Here is a 17,593-nt window from a genome sequence, read left to right as displayed (position 1 = left end):
CAGAAGCAGTCAGGGTAAAATAATTTGCCTAACCTTTATTCCTAAATTCAGATGGAGATCCTGAGACCTCAGAGCCCCTTCCAGCACCAAAAGGGGCTGCAAAAGAGCTGGAGAGGGATTTTGGACAGGGGCAGGAGTGACAGGACACAGGGAATGGAATCCCACTGCCAGAGGGCAGGGATGGATGGGATTTTGGGAAGAAATTCCTCCCTGTGAGGGTGGGAAGGTCCTGGCACAGAGAAGTTGTGGCTGCCCCTGGATCCCTGGCAGTGCCCAAGGCCAGGTTGGACAGGGCTTGGAGCAGCCTGGGACAGTGGAAAGTGTCCCTGCCATGGCAGGTGTTGAAATTAAATGAGCTTTAAGGTCCCTTCCAACCCAAACCCCTCTGTGATTATGTAATTCTATATAATAATATAGATTATATAACTCTATATAATAATACAGATTATATAAGCTATATAATAATACAGATTATATAATCTATATAATTCCCACCTTCCCACCACAATTTCAGCAAGATGCCAGCATTTCTCCCAAACCATATCAAAGCATCTTTCAAGTCAACAATGTCAGCACACAGCAGAGCCCTCTCCTGCATCAGTGCCACCTCCACAAAGCTCCTGTGCTGGGACCAGCTGGGGGACAACCTGCTTGCTTTTATTCTGCACTTTTGTGACACTTGGAGAAAAAAATGAACAAGCCAAAAGTCTGGGAATTCCTCTGAGTGCACGTGGGGAAATCATCAGATCTCAGATCAGCACCTCAATCCCTCAGCATGGGAGAGGCATTTCCTGGCATTTCCTGACATTCCCTGGCATTCCCTGGCATTTCTTGGCATCCCATGGCACAGCTGGCTGATAGTGATGACCAGAGCAGTACAAAGTTGACAGTGGATATAAAGAACTGCTCCCTGCACATTTCAAAACCTGTGCCACATAGACAAAAATTGCTATTTTCTTTCACCCTGACTGATTCCAGAGTGTCACTGGAGCCTGCTGGGTCCCCAAGCTGGTGAGCTCATGATACTTTAATAATCAGCATTTATTTCCATGGGGCTTGGCTGACAGACAGACTGACAGGATTTACCTGCAGGGCAGAAATTGCTCTGAAACTGTAACAGCAGCATGAGGGATTGCTGTGCAGAGGTGCTGGTTCTGTCTGCAGGGGCAGCACTGCTCTGTGCCAGGGCAGGATGAGAGGTGGGCTGAGAATCTGAGCTAGAAACAAACTCAGTATTCCTATTTTTTGGGGATTTTTTTTTTTTTCCCCAGGAGGTGAGATCTTTTAGCTGGAGGGTTTTGCTGGGAGGTGTTCAGAACAACAAATGGGATAATTTAATTTATTTCTTATAGTTTTTGTATTTTGGTGCTTTAAATGAACTGGACCAGATTTCTGCCCTTCAGAGCCATGCAGTGCAGCTGCCATGAGGTGGCTCAGCAGTGACAGCCACTTTGGGGGTCATGCCAGCATCCTTTGGGTGTCCTCAAGCCACCACAGACATCTGGGGGATCAGGGGAACCCTTAGCCTGGCCACTGGGCCCCCATTTCAGACCTCACAAAAATGGGGCTCATGAACACCCATTGCAAGGTGTGAGGGACTATTGGAGCTCTGGCTGCTGAGAATTTCAAATTTTCTGTGCTGAAGGCACTGATCCCCAGGAGAACACTGCATTGACCTGAGGCCATGGAGAAGCTTCCAAAATTGAATGGTAGAACTGGGATTGTGGGTGTGGAGTTTGAATAGAAGTTGAATAGAAGTGCAATATCACATGGGGGAAAATTTAGAGTTTAAGGTTTTAGAATACAGTAATATATATAAAGCAAGATGGAGGTTTTAGGGTGGAGGCTGGTCCTTCTTCTTCACCTTCTTTTTCACCTTCTCCATGGGTTTGGGTGTTTTTTTGTAATTGGATAAAAACGTCCCCATTGTGGGCATGAGTGGTTGGTTCTTGGGTTAAAAGTAAAAATAATTTAGGTGTCATTTCTTAACTGGACAGTTTATCCTTAAAAGGCCTTGGAGAGAGAGAGATAGGGCTCAGTTTTTAGTTTTTTGAAGTGCTGTAGAACTCAGGGTTTGTGGGACTGTAATATAGATAAGAACTAATAAACATCTCAGTCCCAACAAGAAATATCATCTCACACATTTAATCCTGACCCTGGCAAATAATAAGTCAAGACTCCACAAGGGACACTTATGTTTTCTCCATCCCCTCTGCCTTTGTGCCCAGAGAATTTCCTTTCCTGAGTTTCCTCCTTCTAATTGCCACCATTTTCAGCAGGAGGGTTTTATGGTTAATTTGATTTTTGCTTCAGCCTCGCTGTTTTCTTCTGATCCCCTGAACTCCCTAAGCTTCTCATCCTAGCAGGGCTGTTGGATGCTTTGTTTCTGCTGGTAAATCTAAATTATATTCCCTAACCCCATTTGTATGGAAGATTAGTAGCAAAGCGTGCTGAGGAGAGGGGGTAAGTCAATCAATGAATTAACCTCCTGGTTGAATGCCACAACATGTGACAGGACAAATGCATCATGGTTTAGAAATGCAAATTTCAACAAGGGGGATTAGTGCAGTTTATAATGACCCAGAATGTTTGCCTTTAAAAAATGATGCCCCAGATGGATTCAGCCTCTGGAGCTCCAGCAATGTGCCTGCCACATGAAAAATGTGCTCCCACTGAGGAGTGCACACTCCAGGCTCAGTATTGATTGAAATTTATCAGCATGTTTCACAGGCTTTATTTAGTGCAGACAACTGGCTGAAAACAATATTTAGCTGCTTCCCAGGGCTGAGCAGAGAGGTGTGTGGGCAAAATTGTGCATGGGGAAAAAACCAAATCCTTCCTTCCAAGTCATAGATCACTCCTGAGCCTGCAGGAGCAGCTCTGGCACAGGGGATGTGATTTGTGGCACTGGGAATGTGGAATTGGGAAATCAGTCATGGGACAGCTGGAGTCTGGGAATCTCTGTAGTTCTGCACCTGGGGGAGAGGAGCTGCTGTTCCCTGGGGCACCTGGAGGAGCCTCCAGGATCTTCTAAAAGCACCTTCTTGCTCATTACTTGTTGAAGTGAAGGAAGACGACCCACCTTTGTTGATCAGCATCGACTTCTGTTTATTGATCAAATCAGACACCTTTTATAACAGTGTTAATTCACTTCATGCATATTGCAAAATCTGAGCTCCCGATAGGCTGTAGAGAAAACTTCAGCTCCTCCTTTTGTTTACAATACCTGAGGTTTGTTTATTGAAACCGAGATCAGTGTTCTCACTGTGATATGAAAAGTTCTCAAAACCTTTATATCTGTTCCCAGAACGGCCATCTGTTCCCAGAGCAGCCAAGGACAGAATATTTGCCTGTTATTAAGAAGATGGTCTGAGAATCTTGTTGTTTATATAAAAGGTGGCTGAGAACCTAATTATTTACAGAATCAAGCCTGGGAACTGCTGCTTTGCAGCTGCCTTTTATTTTTCCCTTAGCTGAGTACCTTCATGGCCTCTTTCTTTAAGCCATGTTTGAACCAGGCTCTCCACAATTACTGAGGGAAGAGCATCCTGTTCCTGTCCTGGCACTCCAGAAGAAGGGACAGCTAAAGAGAATGATGAGAGAGGATCCAAGATTTGCTGAAAATGTCCCCATTTCCCTGGATTGGCCAGCTGGGGCCAGGAACTCTTCCTGAGGACACACAATTCCCTGTTTTCCATCATGGATTGTCTCCTGGCATCCCCTTTGGCAGGCTCACATTTTTCCTTTAGCTGGGTTTAAACTGTCCCACAGGTCAATGACACAAGAAATTAGGTTGAGGGAAAACCTCCAGCTTGCAGGAAAACTCCTTTGGATTTTACTATTCATTGACTGGCACAGACTCATTTCTAATTTAAAATGGAAATTTTGTCAGTTAAATATTTCTGCAACTCAGAAAACATTGACTAAACTTATTCTTCTTCTTATAAACGGAAATTTTGTCAGTTAAATATTTCTGCAACTCAGAAAACATTGACTAAACTAAATGGAAATAAAGCACTATATTAGAAAAGCTGCACTCAAGTTCTGCTTTAGAGTGTATGTACCTGTCTTATGTATGAGAAAAACTTCAACCATCTGTGGATATATCAGAGGCAAAATGTGGCAGAAAATACAAGGTAAAACTCGTGGTTTAGGTTTAGAGTGAGATGCAGCATCTGGTGATTTAATCTAAATTAGCTTTTGGAAAAACAGAGCAGAAAGGACAATGACTTTTCTATATTTTCAAAATAATTTCATTAATCAATTATATTAATAATACAATTGAGATTATCTCAATAATTTTGCAGCTATTTATTTCTACTACTTACAATATGGAAAATAAAAATCTGGCATCTTTCTCCAGTCATATTTTCTTGTAGCAAATGCATCTTAATAAACAGTTCATAAAGACTAAAGCAGCAGAGAAAATTGAGCTGAAAAACACAGAATAAAAAGTTAACTTTGTTATTTAACAAATTCATAATAAAGGTTCTTGCTGCTCATATGACACTCACTGTTAAGTATAAAATGTGTTTTAAACTGGGACCTTTCTCCTCACCTGGGAAGTGCTGCAGCATGAGGACACTGAACTGAACTCTGCAGAGACACCCATGTTATGTACTCCACTCTGTTTTGCAGATAGACCCTGAAGAAAGAATTTCTCACTTAAAGGGAGACTAATTATATGACCTTTGCATTTTGAGGATCCATCTGGAGAATTTTAATCACTCAGACAGCATGAATGGTTCAAGTCAGCTCTGCTTACAATCAATTACAGCACATAAGCAGGTTTATCATTTGCACAAGCCAAAAAAGAGGCACCTTGATGGAAAAAAATGCTGTTTACATTCATACTGTAATTCACTTCAGATTCATCTTTTCCCTGATTGCAATCAGGAGATCAAGATGCCAGCTCTGATCAATATGTAGTAGCAGGGACAATGTTTGGACAAAATCTGCGATTGAGAAGCAGTGCAAGACATTTTCTAGATCAAGAAGAAAGGCTTCTATTGACGTTTGAAAAAAAAAAAAAAAACAAAACAAAAAAAAACAAAAAAAAAACCCCAAAACCCCACAACATTTAGTGGGATAGGAAGCACTGTGCTCTTTTACACAGCAGCCCAGAGCCATGAAACTCCCAGAGATGCTCAGTAAAATCATCCTGGTGCATCCTCAGAATTACTGTGCCTTTGGACAGAGCAACACAGCCAGGTGGGAAAGGCAGGGAAGGAGAGTGGGAGGCATAAAAGAGAGGCACTGAGTGGAGAAAGTGCCTTGGGATGGCAATAGAAAAGCAATGGAAGACATCAGTGCAAGTGTTCTGAAATGCTCGTGCTTCCTCAGCTCTGGGGAGGTTTTATATGTGCATTTCTCACAGTCATTAACTGCCATCAGGCTCTGGAGAAGAGCTCTGCATGTTTTTCCATGAACTTGACAGCTGAAGAGCCCAGTAAGATCACTTCTCCCCTTTCAAAATGCAAATTAGATCAGAGATAACTTGATTATCTCTGCAACTTGCAAAGATGTTTTCAGTGCAAACAAGAGGCTCTCAATCTTCACTTTGTTAGGCAGAACAAATGTGAAGTTTCTCATTAGAAGGCATCTCTTCTAGGCTTTAAATTATGTATTGCTTCTTAAAAGTTCTGCTTCATTTCCTTTTCTTTGCAAAACTTAGATTTTGCTATGGAACATCACATTTTACTGCCAATTCCCATTAAAGTTAGGGCATCAAACTACCACTGAAGATCTTGGCTGAAGAGTTTACAGGTTTCACCAGTGATTGTCACAGTTCTTGTCAATCATCTTTATCTTCTGACACCTCACATTTGATAATATCCAGCTGCCTCAGCCATGTGGGCTGAGATTCACTGAATTTTAATGTTAAACTTATTAAAAGATATCACTCCTATGGCTGCTGCTCAACAAAGGGTTAGTGTGGGGTTTCTGTGCTATTGCTCTGTTAGTAAAGTTGTTTCTTATTAAAACGCTGCAAGTGAGGATGTGTAGAAGGCAAATAGCCCTTTACAGCACCAAAAATGCAAAGAAGGTACATTCTTTAGTTCTGGAACAGTTCAGTAATTTTCCCTAAAATACTAACTCAGCCTCCTTGTATTCATAAAGATGAATAGATTTCACTGCTCATTATCAGAGAAGCAAATACTGACTCAGTACTGGCTCACAGATAAGAAAACATTGCAAAAGGACAAATCAAACTGCTGGCATTGTTGGGAGTTTCAGACATAGAAACTCTTGCCTTGCTATTGCACTAATGATAAATATCAGTTTTAGGGAGCTCAAGGCAGGTCTGTACCTCCAGACTGAATGAAATGAATATTGCAATTTGGAATTGAGCTCAGCTCAGAAATGAGAGTTATCTCACCTTTGGGGCATGGCAGATCCTTAAACCTGGGCTCATGGGGTGTCTTTGCTTCCCAGAAGAATCCAAGAGCAAGGGGAATGTATTCCTGATTCCTCTAGGACAACAGGTCTTGAATCAAATCAATAGCTCATCCTTGAACTTTTAGTAGATTTTTTATATATGCATATTACCAACTGGTTTTTGCCAGAGGTCCTTTGTTATTTTCTTAAATACTACTTCAGCCACAGGAAAAAATGTTAGGAAAACAAACTGGGAGATTTGATTTCAAGATTTGGTTTTCACCCCAGTATCTGAAGCTGAACAAAACCATTTTCCTTAATAGCAAATCCATTTTAAGATATTTCATCACATTTTGGACAAACTGCCCCAGAGCCTGACAAAGAACCTCTACCTCTCCATGATTTCTCTGTTTTCTGCTTTTCTGCTGAGAACATGAGGCAGGACACAGATACCTACAGATGATCCCTGAAAACTCATGTGGAGGTGATCTAAATATTATTTCTTCACCTGGCCACTGGCCCCTTTGCTGTAAGAACTTTCCATGGCACATTACAAAGCTTTTTCAGCTCTGCTATGGTGTTGGTGACCTGCAATGGCCATGGAGCCTGAACATCTTGGCCCCTGTGGAGTCTGAGGGGTGGAAGTCTCTGGGGATACCTCGTGCCAGGTATCTGCATAAATATGGAGACACCAGCAGCAAAAATTGGGGATACTGACAGCCTGGTCAGAGAGAGAAAAAGTCAGATAAACTTTCCCAGGAATTGTTCTGAGAGAAAGAATTAAAACAATCTTGCGGCTGGTGTTTTGAACAGTTGTTTTCTCATAAGATGTTTCAGCAAAGGGTGTTTCCTTAATTAGCCAATCATGTGAGGTGTGTGGATTAAAGGAACAATCAGGTCCACCTGTGTCAGAACAGTGTATAAAGAGGAATGGGTTCCTAATAAAATGATTATTAGCCTCACGAAGAGATCTGGAGTGTGTCACTCATTTATCTGTTCCTGACTCAACAGTGACAAAAAATTGGGTGGGATATTCCCTGGTACAGAGCACCAAACCTGTTCAAATTTCAGGAGATGAGCACTTCCCCTTCCTGAACCAGCAACTTTGATTTGATCAGCTTCTGCCTCCAAACCTGAAACCAGAAATTCCTGTGATGGGCTTAGGGAAATCTACAGTAGGAATAAAAAATAGCAGCACACTGCTGATGTGAAATGCATGATGGTTTTATTTCCAGAGACAGACTCTGCTATCAGATGAAAACAGCCACGAGTGAAGCCAGGAGGTGGTTAAAAGCAGCATTTATGGGATAAACATCACCCAGGCCTTCTGCCCCTACTGCTGATCATGTGGGAAACACGCTGGTAGGGCTGGGGGCCTCACAGAATTTTTAGTTCTATGCTCCTGTATAGGGGAAAATTAGATATTTTTCTGTTGTGACAGCTGTAGAAAATGCTTAGATGTACCCTTTAATTTCCTCCATCGATCAGCTCAGATTGTTTTTAAATGGGGATCTTAGGGGAGCCATATGCTCAGAGACATTCTCAGTACATTGCTCAGTCAAACCCAACTGCACTTGCTCCTTAGCAGGCTAATTTTTCACTGTGATGCTGATTTCTGATGGAGCTTCCCAGCAGTTGCTCATTGTGCAAGGGCCACTGCAGTGAACTGCAAGCTCATATGGCAGAAGAGCTCTTCCCACTTCCTTCTAATTGCTGCAGACCTCTCCAAATGCCAAGGGTGCCCACAGGTTGTGAGCAGTGACAATGCACACAGGTTTTCTGCTGCCGAGCAGATCAAAGCAGAAGATTGTTATGAGGTGCTGCATTCATCATCTGAAGGAGTCTTTCCTTTGTCACCAGACTCATAAACGTGGCTGGATCTGCCTTTAGCTCCCAGAGGGACAATGGGTCCTTCTCACCCCTCTGAGCACTCAGCAAAGTCTGTGAGCTCCCCCCTACCTTCTCCTTTAATCTGTAAGGTTTTCTCAGCGGGATTCAAGCTTTGCAGAATTCTCAAATTGAAGAAGATCCTGCCTCAGATCCCTTTGTGTGTGAAGAGCTGCACCTTCTTTTTATCTCCAAAAGGAGCAGTTAGCTCTGAGAAGTTGCTGGCACTGAAATGCCCACAGTTGTTATGAGAGATAAATACTCACAAATGCCCTTTTTTCTTTTTCTTCCCCACCCCAGCCTTTTACTCCTCATGAAGGAGGCCCTGGAAACAAAGGGAGGGTTAATTGAGATGAGATAAAATGATTAAAATTAGATAAGGATGAAGTTTAATTACAGTGAAGGTGATGAGGCTCTGGAACATCTTCCTTCATCCCTGGAAACATTTGGATTGGCTGGGGCTCTGAACAGGCAGGTCTGGTGGAAGGAGGGTGAAAACAAGACAATCATTCAGGTTCCTTCCAGTGCAAACCAATCTGTGATTCCATAACCTGTTCATTTTCAGGGATGTGCAGCTGGACCCTGTTCCCTGGGCTTTTTTCCATGAAAAGGAACAGGGTTTTCTGTTTTCTGCATGAGGCTCAGCCCTTCAGTGCCTGGGACCTAAAAGGTGGCATTACCTCCAAGGAAGAGGAGAAGGAATTTTTTTTAAGACTGATGGAAATGCCAGCACTGGGCATTGCATAAATATCACCTGCTGCTTTCTGGATGTGTAAATCAAGACAGGATCCATTCTGAGTAAGAGATAAAATGTTATAAAGTGCTGTACCTGGAGGGAAAAAAGGCAAGAATTCTGTTTCTTTTGCTGTCTGCAGCCTGTAGTAACAGCCCCCAGCATGGGAGATGTTTTATAGAACAACATCTGGTTACAGAGTGCAAACAAACCAACAATTTACACAGGGGCATATGAAAAGGTTTGACATATGGTATTTATTTATGAAATTCAAAGAGCTGCCTGTATTCAGTTTACATTCAAATATTCCCTATGTCCCACAAAGAGACCCCACGTGTGGGCTGAAATAATTTCACTGTATTCACTCATGATGCTGAGATAAGTAACCTCTAATTGGCAGACTCAGATTATACAGACATGAATCACAATTTTCCCCATAGAATAGATGGATACAGCAATGTTTTCTACAATAAATATCAGCAACAAATTCAGAACTGAGAAAAAAAAAAATCACTTGATAAAATGTGAAAATTCTGTGGACAGCATTTGCATCAAAACAAATTTCTAGAATGCCAACATAAAAAATGCAAGAATTAAAATCATATTGACCATCCAATCCTCAACTTTTAATATTTCTCACAGGGAAATAAGAAGCTGTAAATTTGGAATGGATTGTTAAGATAATCCATTTTGATCTACTACATAATACTGGCTAGAAGGAGTGTTTTATTAGGTTATTTCTACAGCAAAATTCACTTTTAAAGACACTCTCACTTCTCTATCACATCTGTCAGCAGTTGAGCTGTTCCAATAAAGTTTAGCCTTGCTGTTTAAATTCACAGCTCATTTCTGTTCTGCTTTTAATTTGTTTTATCAACTGGTCTCAGCTACTGGGGCTGACAATTCCATCATTTGCTGAGCCAAAAGAGCCCTCTGCTGTTGGAGACCTACTTCCACCCAGGGGACTTCTAACCCACAGCCAAGAGTCCAGTTGCATAGTGCAGAAAAAACAAGCTTCTAAGCTTTTGGAAGGCAGAATTTCTTATGCTGGCAGCCTTCTCGTAGCTGTGTTCTGAAACATTTCTAAAAGCTGCCAAGAGGTGTGTGGGTTGGCACTGCAAACACTGGCATTTCAGCTCTGGTGGGATTCAAAAATACCTTCTCCCCTATTTCTCTTCCTCAAACTTTTTGAAGTCTCAGATTTCACCTGGAACTTGTTGTTCTTCAAACCAATATTGAGAAAAATGGCTCAAGTTGAGATGGTGAGTTTGGTGAGAGGCAGCCACAAGGTGTGGATTTGACACTCAAGAGAGAAGGTCAGTTCTGTGGTGTGTTGGTTCTGTTTCAGACTGTGGCACAGCATCACCATTCAGAGCAGGAGAAGGCCATGAAGTTTTAAAAATTACAATTACAGTGCCTGCAAATGCCACCAAAGCTAGAACCAGTCCAAAGGCAGAAGCTTTCTGATTGATTTTCACAGCTCTTATTAAAAGTGTGTGAACAGACCTTTAACAAAAGCTCTGCTACTGCAAAGTGGAAGCAATGTGCTGGTTGAAACTCCAGGTTTCTGTGATGCCTTGTGCAGGCTGACCTAGAACAGAGACTGGACAGAGCTAAAGAATAAAGCAGGGATTTATTAAAAGGATCTCCTCCATGGATCCACCCTGGGCAGCACTAGAGCCAGGACTGCACCCAAGATGAACCAAAATGGCCCCAAAATGCACGGCCGGGCACGGGCTCTGTCCCTGGGATCAGTTCTGCTCCATTTGCACCTTGCAGTTCATTGTCCCATCCCAGCTTTAGCCCAGGCAGTCCCACCCTGCTTGTTTTTCTCTCTCCAGCCCACGGGGTTTGTGCTCCTGGGCTGAGATTGGGATCATTTGTCCTTGGTGCCCAGCTGGAGCAGGAATTGTTTTGTCTCCTGCTCTGTGCACAGAGCTCACCATCCCCGATGTGAATCTCAAACCCACACATTAAAGCAGCACAGGATGTCAAAAATAGAAAAGCCAAACCTGAGGCATCATCTGTTCTGTGAAAATTAACTGTGAGGGTTTTTTCTGTTCTGGTTGCTGCTCCCCTCACCCTGATGGACCTGGATCCCCATGGGCTTTTCCTGGGGCTGCTGAATCCTGCAGAGCAATCCATGGTGAAGAAACAAGGATCCTTCTGGGTGGGCACAGGGAGCGTCCCTTCACTAGCATAGGCATTCTGGAGCACCTCAAGAAAGAAAAGGGAGGAGAGGACAGGGCAAGCTGGCTCCAGGCACACCATTAAAGACAGTCCTTGGAGAGTAAATTCACTTTGTGGAAGCCAGGACTGGGTCATTTATTCCAGCCAAAATGAAACACTGATTTTGTCTGCACCAGGTTTGCAGCAATTTACAGCTGCACGTGCTCCAGCCTGGCAGGATCAGCTCAAACCAGCAGGCCCAGAGCACTCAGCTGTGGCAGCAGTGATGGGGCTCAGCATGAGTCACCTTGGGGGCTGGAGAAATGAGCAGGGATGGTCCTGGCAGCTGCTTTTTTTACTAATTATAATGAAAATTTCTGTGCAACCTCTTGTAAATGGCAATGGAGACATCTTCAAGACATCTTCAAGAAGCTGAAAGTAAATAGGCTCCCCTGAGACAGAGACTGATCTTGGCTCTGCCACTATCACCAGTGGCACTGCAGAAATCTCTTTAGAGATCTCTAAAAATCTCTAAATTTTTTAGAGATTTCTAAACCTCTAAAAAAAATCTAAAAGTGCACTCTGCTTTGGAGGGCCTCCTGTACTAATTGATGCCCAGTTGATCTGAACCTGATCACCAGACCCCTCTCAGCTTTTCCTGATGCTCAAAGGAGATTCCAGAGTCATAATCTCTTGACCCAAATCATCACAGCATGTTGATTGCAGCCACGTAATTAATTTTATTAGTGCTCTGGATGTGGTTACCAAATCTCAGTTTGATTCCCTAATAAGCCTGTTTTTTAAATTAATTAGGTTTTTATATCCATACTGTGAGGGTGTTTTCTCTAATAAACTTTTGTTTCAAATGGCCTGGCTTGTTGGATTTTGATGGAGAATATGGAGGCTACAGAGATTTAAAATTACTGCTACAGATTTCCTCTCCCATATTCTGAATTTTATGAAATACAGATTATTGATGCTGTGGGTAAGGGACAGTCCATAGCTCAAACTGATTTGTTAACAGCCAATACAGAATTTATGTGGTCAGACACATCATAAGCAGCTCAATCACCATAAAATATTATTAATTTTAAATTTTACTGCAATGGGTTATTATGTAGTGTATATTATAGTTTTGGTTCTGATTTTGAGACAGATTTTGGCTCCATATTTGAACACAGCTATTCTTGGTGTCTGCCCAATGATGCCCATGGATTTTAGGGAAAATCAGGATCAGTGAAGCAAATGCCCTTGGGAATCTCCCAATCACCCCACATGGTGAACCCACAATAACATACAAAGAGAAGAAAGAAGAGTTAAAAATAATGAAAAAAAGTAGATCATAAAATGAAGGAAATAATGGAAACCCAGAGGCCCTCAAAGCAAACAGGGAATCATCCTTCCACAGCTCCTCTCCCAGGAAGATGCTCCCTGGGCTCCCTCACTGCCTGTCTGGGGGATACAGGAACATTTGTCTGGGCTCCTGAAAATTCCATTTACAACTTAAATCAACCCATCCTCCCTGGGCTTGTCACAGGGTATGTGCTGGGGACTAAAACAGGTCTGGGCAGGAGGGATGGCTTTTAAAATTAATATCAATACAAGCCAGAAGCAAGAAATTCCCTGAGAAAGCATCTACAGATAGAGAGAGGGACACTCACACCCTCCTCCTCATTTAGGGTCATTATTTGTACTGAGCTCATTTGCATGTTATACTAAAAGGTCAGTTTGGCTGCTGCTGCTGTTTATTTGCTATTATGACCTGCATTTATTTAGAGATGAAACAGGAGCAGTTCGAGCTAATCTGTTCTGACCACTATCATGCAAATAGAGTGGTAATCATTAACTACCCAGAGCCACACAGAGAGAAGAGTTAATTAATTGTAGGCACACACATGTATTAACCTTTTATTTAAAAAAAGCTGCATGATGACATCAGCCTTCCAGAATGTCAACAGACATTTTAAAAAGTTTCTGCTGCTTTTGTCCAAGAGCATTCAGCTCCCCAGAGTTTCTGGAAAAGGAGTTAAATACCCAATTATAACAATTTTTACCATCCAGATCATGAGCCTATTCTTCAGAATTAGCCTGAATTAATGAAAAGTGTGGAGAAAGGAGAAGTTACACATCATTACCAGCTGCATGTTTTTCTGGACAAACTCAAATCCCCCCATCTCAGTTTTAAACCCTCATTAGCAGCATTAGTAGAGGAGTTCAGGCTGCTCCACATCCACCAGCCCAGCTCCTGCTGCATCTTTTCCTGGTGCTTCCTGGGCAATCCCAAAGGACACAGGGATTTATGGCCAGCACCACCAAAAAACCAGCGCTGACACAGCCAGCTGCAAGAAATCCACAAATCCTCTTGGGGTACCAGCCCTAAATTCAGGAACTGTGGAGCTTTTTTGAAAAATAACTAATCTTCTACCTTGCTTTAAAAACATAGCCACCTATCACATTTGCTATATGCAGAAATTGGTATTTAGAGTAAAACTCAAATTTTTGCACTCCAGAATTCTCCATTAGGGAAATGTCATAATTTCAGTGAAAAGTATAAACATTATTTTTTTGTCTCATTTTCTTTGGAAAGCACCTTTTTATTTGAATCAACTATAAACATAACTGGCATTTTAGGTGTTCTTTATTTTTTTTTCCTTTTGTTGCAAGGAAAGCCATGATTATGCTCTATCACCAGTTTAACCAGGAAATTTGCAGAGATGAGGCCTCAAAAGCTGCCTTAGCAGGAGGGAGGCTCTTACAATCCCTTTTGTAAACGTGCTGTAAACTTATAGAGAGTTTCCAGGTTCTTCAAGAAATTACAAAACAGAGTGAGTGCAGGTGACACTATTTGAAAGATGCCAAGAATTTTCCTATTTTCTTCTCATTAAGATGGAGCACCATTTATAATCAACTTATTATTGGTTACTCTTAATATAAATTTTAAAAACCCCAATAAAACCACAATTATCTGTGTTCAATATACAAATGCACACAAAAGAACAAGTGAGTAATGCTGATAGGCCTCCTCAGTTGCATAAAAATAGAGAATAAATGGAGAAAGTGAATAAATGGAGAATAAATACAGAATGTTTAAGCAGCATGGGTAGAGTTCAGAGCAACACTCAGAGCTCTGCTACTCCTCAGCTTTCTGTGCTTGTGGTTGGAACTTGTGTTGTTGTAGTGCAAAGAAAGGAAAATATGCAAGGAGCTCTCCTGTGCCTGGGGGAAAGAGAGTAACTTATGGAAAAAGGAAAGTTTTCCTCTCTCTTGAGTCCTAAATCTGATGTTTAAGGAGTGCAGTATTGCTGCTTATCTGTTGAAAGATGAACTCACATTTTGGTTCTCCAGAATGAACAGTTTCTAATATTTTATAGAAGAACATCACTGTCCACTCTCAAGAGCCCATGATGGGCTGTGCCATTTTAAACCCTTCTTTGTAGCACAGATATTTATTTTCTAAAAAGGGACTGAAAGAGACTGACAGAGCAAGCAGAAACATCTGTCTGTAAAGGCAGTGTTTTCTCAATAGATGGATGTTTGGGCTGATAATGAAACCTCCTGGGTTTGCAGAAAACCTCCAATTTTCGTAGAAAAGCAGCTTTTGGAAAAGCTGGCACTGAGAACACCAATGGAACCAGGGGCCATACCAAACGATGGCACAGGCATGGAGGCCCAAGCTACAAAATAACTGGGTTGTCTGGAAGGGAATGGAGACAGAAATCCATTCCCTTCCAGAAATCCAATCCAATCCAGAATTCCAAAGGGAATCACTAACTGGGGTGGCCTGAAGGAAGCTTTTTGGGGCTACTGGAGGCCGGAGCTGGCTGCAGGCCCCGGCACCGCGGGGCAGGGCCGCTGCTGCCACCGTGAGGAGCAGCACTCTGTAAACAGCGCCTCATTAGAGCTCCCTGAAAGGAAAATCCCTGGGAATCAGAGCTGGGAGCGGTGTTTTAGAGCTGGAGTGATGTTTTAGAGCTGGGAGCAGTGTTTGCAGCCAGCAGATTTCGCGTTCCAGGCAGGGTGCGGGAAGGATGAGGTTGGGGTTGGGTTTGGCCTGGCTCCTGGTGCTGTCTCCTGATACCTCGAGTTTTCACTTTTTATTTTTTTCACATTCTGTGCTGCTTTATATGTGTTTCATAGAAGGGGGTGGTGAGCTCTGTGCACAGAGCAGGGAGACAAAACAATTCCTGCTCCAGCTGGGCACCAAGGACAAATGATCCAAATCTCAGCCCAGGAGCACAAACCCCGTGGGCTGGAGAGAGAAAAACAAGCAGGGTGGGACTGCCTGGGCTAAAGCTGGAATGGGACAATTACAATATACAAATGGACCAAAACTTGTAAAAATGTGAGATCTCGTGACCAAGCCCTCTTTGGTTGCATCTTGGAGCCATCCAGGCAGAGCCATGACTGTGGCCTATGAAGCCTCTTCAATAAATATTCACTTTATGCTCCTTAACTCCATCTAGCCTCTGTTCCAGCTGCTTAAGGCATCACTCTGCTGTGGCTGAGGCAGGTGAGTGAAGGCCGGGCCATTCCTGCAGCAGGAAGGGCAGAAATGCTAAAAAGAATTGAAATACAGGAAGTCGAAATCTTAGAAATTGTAAGGATATTTTTTCCCTCCCAGTTTAATGTTTATCTGTGGAATTTGGCTGTCTGTCTGGAATTTACTGTGTCTTGCTTTGCCTTTTGCTACCCTACTACCTTGTTTTAAGCTTCTGGTGCTTTCCAGGGTATTTTAAACATTGCCTTTTAAGTATTTTTTTTCTTTTGTGGCAGTCTTAGACAAGTAGGCAGGAGGAATTTGCACATGATTGGGCAAAATAGCAAGAAATAAATATTTTCCATTGCAATTACAAGGTTGGTCTCCTCCTGTAAATTATTTATGGAAAAATACACTTAATGCCATTACCCAGATTTTCCAAGATAAAGGAAGATGAAGCTAAGGTTGCTGCAGTGTAATCCATTAGTCTGGTATGTGTGATGGATCACAGTCAGAAGCAAACCACGTAGAAAATAGCTGTAAGTGATCCTCCAGCTGCACTTTTGGAGCTTATTTTCCACTACCAAGGTGTGGATACTTGTGGTAGAGCAGCAGAAAACTTTCTAGGCACATAACATCCTTTCCTCCCTGCTGTGTTATTGGGAGGGAAGTTTCCTTCTCCCTTGGCACTTGGGGTGAATATATGTGATTTAAACCAAACGTGCCTCTAAGGCTCCATTCCAAGTGGTGATGTGCTGCCTACATGTCTGGAAGAGAAGGAAGAGATTTTGGCATTCACTCAGGAAGAGCTTTTGGCATTCTGCCCTCCTGCCCAGCCTGTCAGCCTTGGGAGGGCTTGCAAATCACACACCAGAGATGCTGGTGCAGTACTTAAAGGAGGCTTATAAAAAAGACAAAAAGTGACGTTTTACAAGGAAAGGACAAGGGGGAACAGTTTCACACTGACAGAGGGAAGATTAAGATGAGATGTTAGGAAGGAATTGTTCCCTGTGCGGGTGTGAGGCCCTGGCACAGGGTGCCCAGAGCAGCTGTGGCTGCCCCTGTGGATCCCTGGAAGTGTCCAAGGACAGGTTGGACAGGGCTTGGAGCAGCCTGAGAATGTGGAAGGTGTCCCTGCCCATGGCAGGGGATGGAAGAAGATGATTTTTGAGGTCCCTTCCAACCCAAACCATTCCATAGATTCTATAATTCTTCTCTAGGGACTCAATGCCTCGGGCTGCTCATCACTCTGAGTTCAGTTTCTCTTCACATCTCCAGTTCCCCTGTCCTAATTGAGTACCTTTGGCTCCCTTCCACACCCTCAATTTGTCATTTTTGCAGGAGAATTCCTGTGCTTGGCTTGGTCTGCAGCTGTCTGTATGTTGAGAAACCAGCTAGCTAAAGAAAACAGAAAATTGTTAAGTTCACCAACACAGTTTTCCATCCCTGGGGTTATTAACTTGGCTGTGTTTTTACTATTCAGCCAATTTTCATAACATGTGAAGGGAATTTATTTGCCATCTTGATTTTTTCCATTGAGTTCAAATGAAATCCATCGGGAATTGCAGCATCACTAGAGATGAGGGCAATGCAGATGGACAGACTTCTGGGAAAATGAGCAGACAGACAGCTTGGTGACAGGGCAACACAATGAGACAGGCATTTCCAAAGAAACTACTAAATCAATTATCTTCCATGGGGCTTGAGGGAGGAAAAATGAAAAAATGATGCTTCTGTAACAGTTTGGATTTGCTAGAGGTGATCCAGATGTATAGGAAGGGTGTGGCATTTTTGTTAAGACCAGTTTTCAAGGGACTGTTCACAAGCGACTTCTAAAATGTATAAAACATTTTGACCTCATGTGCCTGTAATCTCATCTAAAATACATGAAAAGTACCCTTAAAACCTAAAGCTGTCACTGAGCATTAAATAACCAAAATTTGTGAGTC

The sequence above is a fragment of the Zonotrichia albicollis genome, chromosome 7, assembly GCF_047830755.1.
Source record: "Zonotrichia albicollis isolate bZonAlb1 chromosome 7, bZonAlb1.hap1, whole genome shotgun sequence".
NCBI lineage: Eukaryota > Metazoa > Chordata > Aves > Passeriformes > Passerellidae > Zonotrichia > Zonotrichia albicollis.
Note: the sequence above shows the minus strand (reverse complement) of the source record.